The following is an 8,242-nucleotide window of genomic DNA, read 5'->3' on the forward strand; positions in this document are numbered from 1 at the left end:
CGCGCTGCTACTTCTCCAGTTAGTTAACTAAGCCCTCCAGGCGCCTCGGCTATCACCTTGGGCAATGGGGAGTCGGCTTTGGCCCCTGCCGTTTTCCTCAGCTCCTTGTCCAAGTCGTCAAATCCTCTAAGGATCTCTCAAACCGGCCCCTCTCCTCCTCCAGTAGGGCCGGTCTCTGTCCACCATCGTTTCGCCTCTGGATTTCTGCAACAGCCTCTTGATGGAACCCCCTGCTCCTTCCCCTCATGCTCTCCATAGTTCCATAGTGAATGTTTCCAAAACTAATAAATCTGATCAGGGCACTTCCTTGCTTAATAACCCTTAACATAGACAAGGATGATCGGCACCCGCGTCTCTCTCTCTCTCCACTCTTTCCCCTTTCTTGCCATTTCCGCCCCCATCCTTTCATTTCTCCAATCCAGACAGTTTAAAGCACTTTTGGTTCTTTTAATGATCTTCTATCCCATGTGTGTGTCTGTGTGTGTGTATGGTAGTCGCTCAGTCGTGTCCGACTCTGTGTCCTCATGGACTGAAGCCCTCCAGGCTCCTCTGTTCATGGGATTCTCCAGACAAAAATACTGGAGTGGATTGCCATTCTCTTCTCCAGGAGATTTTCCCAACCCAGGGATCCAACCCAGGTCTCCTGCATTGCAGGCGGATTCTTGACCGTCTGAGCCGTTTGTTCCCTACTAATCACTTTTCTTGCTCCCATCTATATCCAACACACACCTCTTGTCCTTCTTGTCTCAGCTTAGATGCTACTTTCTTGAGGAATCCTTTCTGACATGATACCCCTCGCAATTCTGATAACTAATTTTGTGGATGACAAGGCTGTATATTGTCACCCTGTTTATTTAACTTATATGCAGAGTACATCATGAGGAACGCTGGACTGGAAGAAACACAAGCTGGAATCAAGATTGCCGGGAGAAATATCAATAACCTCACATATGCAGATGACACCACCCTTATGGCAGAAAGTGAAGAGGAACTAAAAAGCCTCTTGATGAAAGTGAAAGAGGAGAGTGAAAAAGTTGGCTTAAAGCTCAACATTCAGAAAACAAAGATCATGGCATCTGGTCCCATCACTTCATGGGAAATAGATGGTGAAACACTGGAAACCATGTCAGACTTTATTTTGGGGGGCTCCAAAATCACTGCAGATGGTGATTGCAGTGATGAAATTAAAAGACGCTTACTCCTTGGAAGAAAAGTTATGACCAACCTAGATAGCATATTCAAAAGCAGGGACATTACTTTGCCGACTAAGGTATGGCAACACACTCCGGTATTTTTGCCTGGAGAATCCCATGGGCAGAGGAGCCTGGTGGGCTATGTCCATAGGGTCACAAGAGTCAGACATGACTGAGGCGACTTACCACACCTGCAGGAATCAGTTCAGTTCAGTCGCTCACTCATGTCTGACTCTTTGCGACACCATGAATTGCAGCACGCCAGGCCTCCCTGTCCATCACCAACTCCCGGAGTTTATCCAGACTCATGTCCATCGAGTCAGTGATGCCATCCAGCCATCTCATCCTCTGTCGTCCCCTTCTCATCCTGCCCCCAATCCCTCCCAGCATGAGTCTTTTCCAATGAGTCAACTCTTCCCATCAGGTGGCCAAAGTATTGGAGTTTCAGCTTCAGCATCAGTCCTTCCAATGAACACCCAGGACTGATCTCCTTTAGGATGGACTGGTTGGATCTTGCAGTCCAAGGGACTCTCAAGAGTCTTCTCCAATACCACAATTCAAAAGCATCAATTCTTCAGTGCTCAGCTTTCTTATAGTCCAACTCTCACATCCATACATGACCACTGGAAAAACCATAGCCTTCACTAGACGGACCTTTGTTGGCAAAGTAATGTCTCTGCTTTTTAATATGCTGTCTAGGTTGGTCCAGAGAAGACAATGACAACCCACTCCAGTACTCTTGTCTGGAAAATCCCATGGACAGAGGAGCCTGGTAGACTGCAGTCCATGAGGTCACTAAGAGTTGGACACAACTGAGCGACTTCACTTTCCCTTTTCACTTTCATGCATTGGAGAAGGAAATGGCAGCCCACTCCAGTGTTCTTGCCTGGAGAATCCCAGGGACGGGGGAGCCTGGTAGGCTGCTGTCTATGGGGTCGCACAGAGTCGGACACGACTGACAAGACTTAGCAACAGCAGCAGCAGCAGCAGCAGCTGGATTGGTCATAACTTTCCTTCCAAGGAGTAAGCGTCTTTTAATTTCATCACTGCAATCACCATCTGCAGTGATTTTGAAGCCCCCCAAAATAAAGTCTGACACTGTTTCCAGTGTTTCACCATCTATTTCCCATGAAGTGATGGGACCAGATGCCATGATCTTCATTTTCTGAATGTTGAGCTTTAAGCCAACTTTTTCACTCTCCTCTTTCACTTTCATCAAGAGGCTTTTTAGTTCCTCTTCACTTTCTGCCATAAGGATGGTGTCATCTGCATATCTGAGGTTATTGATATTTCTCCCAGCAGTCTTGATTCCAACTTGTGCTTCTTCCAGCCCAGCGTTTCTCATGATGTACTCTGCATAGAAGTTAAATAAGCAGGGTAACAATATACAGCCTTGACATACTCCTTTTCCTATTTGGAACCAGTCTGTTGTTCCATGTCCAGTTCTAACTGTTGCTTCCCGACCTGCATACAGGTTTCTCAAGAGGCAGGTCAGGTGGTCTGGTATGCCCATCTCTTTCAGAATTTTCCACAGTTTATTGTGATCCACACAGTCAAAGGCTTTGGCATAGTCAATAGAGCAGAAATAGATGTTTTTCTGGAACTCTCTTGCTTTCTCGATGATGCAGCGGATGTTGGCAATTTGATCTCTGGTTCCCCTGCCTTTTCTAAAATCAGCTTGAACATCTGGAAGTTCACGGTTCACGTATTGCTGAAGCCTGGCTTGGAGAATTTTAAGCATTACTTTACTAGCGTGTGAGATGAGTGCAGTTGTGCCATAGTTTGAGCATTCTTTGGCATTGCCTTTCTTTGGGGTTGGAATGAAAACTGACCTTTTCTAGTCCTGTGGCCACTGCTGAGTTTTCCAAATTTTCTTGCATATTAAGTGAAGCACTTTCACAGCATCATCTTTCAGGATTTGAAATAGCTCAACTGGAATTCCATCACCTCCACTAGCTTTGTTCGTAGTGATGCTTTTTAAGGCCTCAATTACGTGTAAGACCTGTACACTGTAAACTACAAAACACGGCTGAGAGAAACGAAGTGAAGTCGCTCAGTCATGTCCGACTCTGCGACCCCATGGACTGTAGCCTACCAAACTCCTCTGTCCATGGGATTTTCCAAGCAAGAGTACTGGAGTGGGTTGCTATTTCCTTCTCCAGGGGATCTTCCCAACCCAGGGATCCAACCCAGGTCTCCCGCATTGTAGGCAGACGCTTTACTGTCTGAGCCACCAGAGAAATCCCAAGAGGAACTAAAGACCCGAATAAATGGCTGTCGTTTAGTCACTAAGGCCTGTCCCACTCTTGCAACCCCATGGGCTGTAGCCCACCAGACTCCCCTGTCCATGGAATTCTCCAGGCAAGAATACTAGAATGGGTTGTCATTTCCTTCTCCAGGGGATCTTCCTGACCCAGGGATTGAACCCCGGTCTCCTGTATTGGCAGACAGATTCTTTACAAATGAGCCACCAGGGAAATCCAAATAAATTGAGCCATGTATTATGTTCATGGATCAGATGATTCAATAATAGTAGGATATCACTTCTTTCCAAATTGATCTGTAGTTTCAAAAGTCCCAACCAAAATCCCAGCAGATTTTGTTTTTGAGAAATTGACAATCAGACTCTGAAGTTCGTATACAACGCAAATTATCAAGGTCAAAAACCAGAATAACCTTTAAAAAGGAAACAGGGTTGATGTACTTAACACTACTTAACTTTAAGAATTTATAGAGCTACAGAATTACAGGGCTACAGTGTAGAGCTCTAAGGCTTACAGAAATACTTAAGTAGTGTTGTGAGGCTAAAAGGATAGACAAGGCGATCAGTGTAATGCAGCAGAAAGTCCAGAAATAAGTCCTGCAAGTACATGATTGATTTTGATTCAGTTGGAAAAAGGATAACCTTTTCAACAAACGGTGCTTTGACAATTAGATATTCATATGAAAATAAATGAACTTTGATACATACCCCACACTATTTACAAAAATTAATTATAAGTCGGTCACAAACGTTTTAAAATGAATCACAGATCTAAATATAGTGTCGTGGAATCCAGAGTCACAAAACAGACCTCAAAGGACACTCAGGACAGTGAAGTACAGTTTATTAGGCCAGCGGGTCCAAGGGGAATCAGTTCCCAACAAGGACCCTGATGTTTCTGAGAGACACAGTTTTATAGCCCGGACTATGTGACTTGTTACATGTTAGCAACCTTTTTGTTGTATATGATTGAGCTTTACAACAAGTAAGCCCTAGGAGAACAAACAATTAAGGTTAAAGCGGGGGGAAAATGATTACACATCAAGGGGGGGATGTCTCCATGGTTAATCTAACAGGGGCAGCCTGACCTCAACTACCATCTCCCTTTGTCGTCGTAAGGAGGGGAGTCTCCAGGAGACCTGGTTTTCACTAGCAACCGTTTCCTCACTCTTGGGCAGGGTTCAGGCCCAGTTCACAGCTTGTTTTTAAGATGGGTGACAGACTTCAAGTCGGAGTCTTTCCTGCTTTCTTCACACTGGCCCCAACAATAGAACCTAAAGCTATAAACTGTAGGAGAAAAATATTTGTGATATCAGAGTAGGTAAAAGATTGAGGGATATGACATCACAGATTGTTCAGACTTTATCAAAATTAGGAACTAATGCTCTTTAAAAAAAAAAAAAAGCCTATAAAGGCAGGCCACAAACCACAAGAAAATATCTACAGATCACACATTTTAAAAAGACAGATGGAGACTTCCCTGATGGTTCAGTGGTTAAGACACCACTTTTACAGGGCACATGGATTTGATTTTTGGTGGGGAAGCTAAGATCTCAAATGTCTCCCAGCACAACCAAAAAACAGGAAAAAATTTAGTGAAAAAATTAAAAGACGTACCATGTCATACCCATTAAGATGACTATGATCATAAAAATAGAAAAGAATGTGTTGGTGAAGATGTGGAGAAATTGAAACGTGCACTTTTGGTAAAAATGTAAGTGGGTGTCGACATTATGGAAAACAGTATGGTAGTTTCTCAAAAAATTAAGAATAGGAGTGTCATATGACCCAGCAATTTACCTTTTGGATATATACCCTAAAGCATTGAAAACAGAGTCTTGAAGAAATATTTGTGCACCCAGGTTCACCGCAGCATCATTTTCAGTAGCCCCGAAGTAGAAGCAACCCAAGTGTCCACTGATGGATGAGTGGATCAACAAAACATGAAATATTATTCAGCCTTTAGAAGGAAGGAAATTCTGACTCATGCTGAAACATGGATGAGCCTTTTGGATGTTATACTAAGCAAAATAAGCCAGTCACAAAAAGGATAAATACTCTTATTATCTCATTTACGTGAGGTACCTAGAGTAGTCAAATTCATAGAGACAGAAAATAGAATGGAGGTTGCTAGAGGCTGGGGGAGGAAGAATGGGGAGTTGTTTAGTGGGAGTTTCAGGTTTTCAAGGTGAAAAGAATTCTGAAGATTAGACCCACAACAATGTTGCGTGTACTTAACACCACTGAATTGTGCTTAAAAATGATTAAGATGGTAAATTTTATGCTGCGTTCATTTTGCCACAATTAAAAATGAAATACATTCATCCAGAATATTTAAAGAGTTCCCAAAACTCAATTTCAACAAGGAAACAAGCAATTCAGTAGAAAAAAATGGGAAATTTTTAATAGATCTGAACAGATAACTTCCCCAAAGAAGATACATAGATGGCAAACACATGAAAAGATGTTCAACAAGATTAATCTTTATTGAAATGCATATTAGAACATCAGGAAGATACCACAGGGCTTCCCTGCTGCCTCAGACGGTAAAGAATCTACTTGCAATGTAGAAGACTTGGATTCCATCCTTGGGTGGGGAAGATCCCTTGCAGAAGAGAATGGCTACCCACTCCAGTATTCCTGCCTGGAGGATTCCACGGACAGAGGAGCCTGAGGGTTTGGGGCTGGTCTACAGTTTATGGGGTAGAAAAGAGTTGGATATGACTGAGTCAGTAACACTTTCACTTTACTTTTTATGTACCTACTAGAACGTCTTAAGATAAAAAAGACCCGACTACACTAAGTGCTGGTGAGGAGGTGTGTGTGTGTGTGTGCACGCACGCTTAGTCACTTAGTTGTGTCTGACTCTTTGCGACTGTAGCCCACCAGGCTCCTCTGTCCATGGGGATTCTCCAGGCAAGAATACTGGAATGGGTTGCCGTGCCCTCCTCCAGAGGATTTTGCCAATCCAGGGATCGAACCCAGGTCTCCTGCATTGCAGGCGAATTGTTTACCATCTGAGCCACCAGTGGTGAGGAGATGGTACAAGAGAAACTGTCACATACTTCTGGAGTGGCTATAAAATGATACAGCCATTTTGGAAAATGGTTTAGCAGATTAAAAAAATTTTAAATTCATCCAGCCATTCCAGTCTAAGGAAAGAGAAAGTATAGGCACACAGAAAGACTTTTGCATCAGTGTTCATAGCAGCTTTTAGTGTAACAGACAAAAAATGGAAACAACCCAAATGTTCAACCCAGATGAATGGATCAACTGTGGTTGATTCATCTAGTAATGGAATCTATGGCAATGAAAAGTGCTGATACATGCTACAACATGCACGAATCTTGAAGTAATTATGCTGAGTGAAAAGAGCCAGATTAAAAAATTAAGTCTAGAAAACTCAAACTAATCTATAGTGACAGCAAGCAGATCAGTGGTTGCCTGGGCATGGAGGTGGGGAGGAAGGAGATAGAAAAGAGCAGGAGAAATCCGTTGGGGGTGATGGGTGTATTTATTATTTTAATTGTGGTTTCACATATGTCTAAGCCTATAGAAGTGTACGCTTCAAATATGAGTCATTTACAGATGATCATATTCAGAAGCTGGTAAAATTGTATTAATTCCCTGGCGGTCCAGGGGTTAGGACTCCCACACTTTCAGTGAAGAGGCTCAGGTTCCGTCACTGCTCAAGGAACTGGAATTCTGCAAGCCTTGTGGTGTGGCCAAGAGAAATAAAAAAGAAACCACTGAGGGAAATTTTACAATACTTCAATATAAAAAGTTAAAAAAAATTGGGGCTTCTCTGGTGATCCAATGGTGAAGAATCTGCCTTCCAGTGCAAGGGACACTGGTTTGATCCTTGCTCCAGGACGATTCCACATGCTGTGGAGCAACTAAGCCCGTGTGCCGCAACTTCTAAGGCTGTGTTCTAGAGCCTCGGAGCCACAACGACCCAGCCCACCTGTGGTAGTGTGCTCTGTGACGAGAAGCTGCTGCAACAAGAAGCCTGCGCTCTGCAACTGGAGAGGGGCCCCTGCTGTCCACAGCTAGAGAAAGCCCCTGTGCAGCAGTGAAGACCCAGCACAGCCAATAAAATAAAAAGTTTAAAAAATGGCATTAGTGCGTGTCGAATGACAGTGAAAAAGCTGTACCACATCAAGTCTTTTGAAAGCTGTTTGAGAGGTCTGTTTCTCCACACCCTGGTGATGGTGGGTGTAATAAATACTGATGATTCTTTCGAGTCCAAGAAGCGCGATATAGTTGTTCGAGTGTGAGTCCAATTCAGTGTCGTTTCAGGGATCGGATTTTCCTTTCTTCTTTGAAGTGCCTGCTCTGTTGCCTTGCCTCCTTCAGATGTTTGCTTGGACATCACCTCAGAGTGGTTTTCCTGATCCCTCTGTGTAAAATCGCAGCCCCCTCCCACTACCTCAGTTCAGTTCAGTCGCTCAGGCATGTCTGACTCTTTGCGACCCCATGGACTGCAGCACGCCAGGTTTCTCTGTCCATCACCAACTCCTGGAGCTTACTCAAACTCAATGTCCATCCCACAACCTACTCCTGCTTCATTTTCCCCTGTAGGAATTTATCACCATCTGACATACCATTCAGTTTACTTACTTACCCTATTTAACATCTAACTCCCCTCACTAAAACCTCAGTGCTTTGAAGGAAGGGATTTTGTCTTTTATTCGTTACTAAATCCCCAATACCTAGGATATACCTGGCACATCAGAGGCACTGAGTACATTTCTTGAATGAATGATTGCTTTTCCCTTTTGGGGTG

Source organism: Budorcas taxicolor, chromosome 11 (assembly GCF_023091745.1).
Source record: "Budorcas taxicolor isolate Tak-1 chromosome 11, Takin1.1, whole genome shotgun sequence".
NCBI lineage: Eukaryota > Metazoa > Chordata > Mammalia > Artiodactyla > Bovidae > Budorcas > Budorcas taxicolor.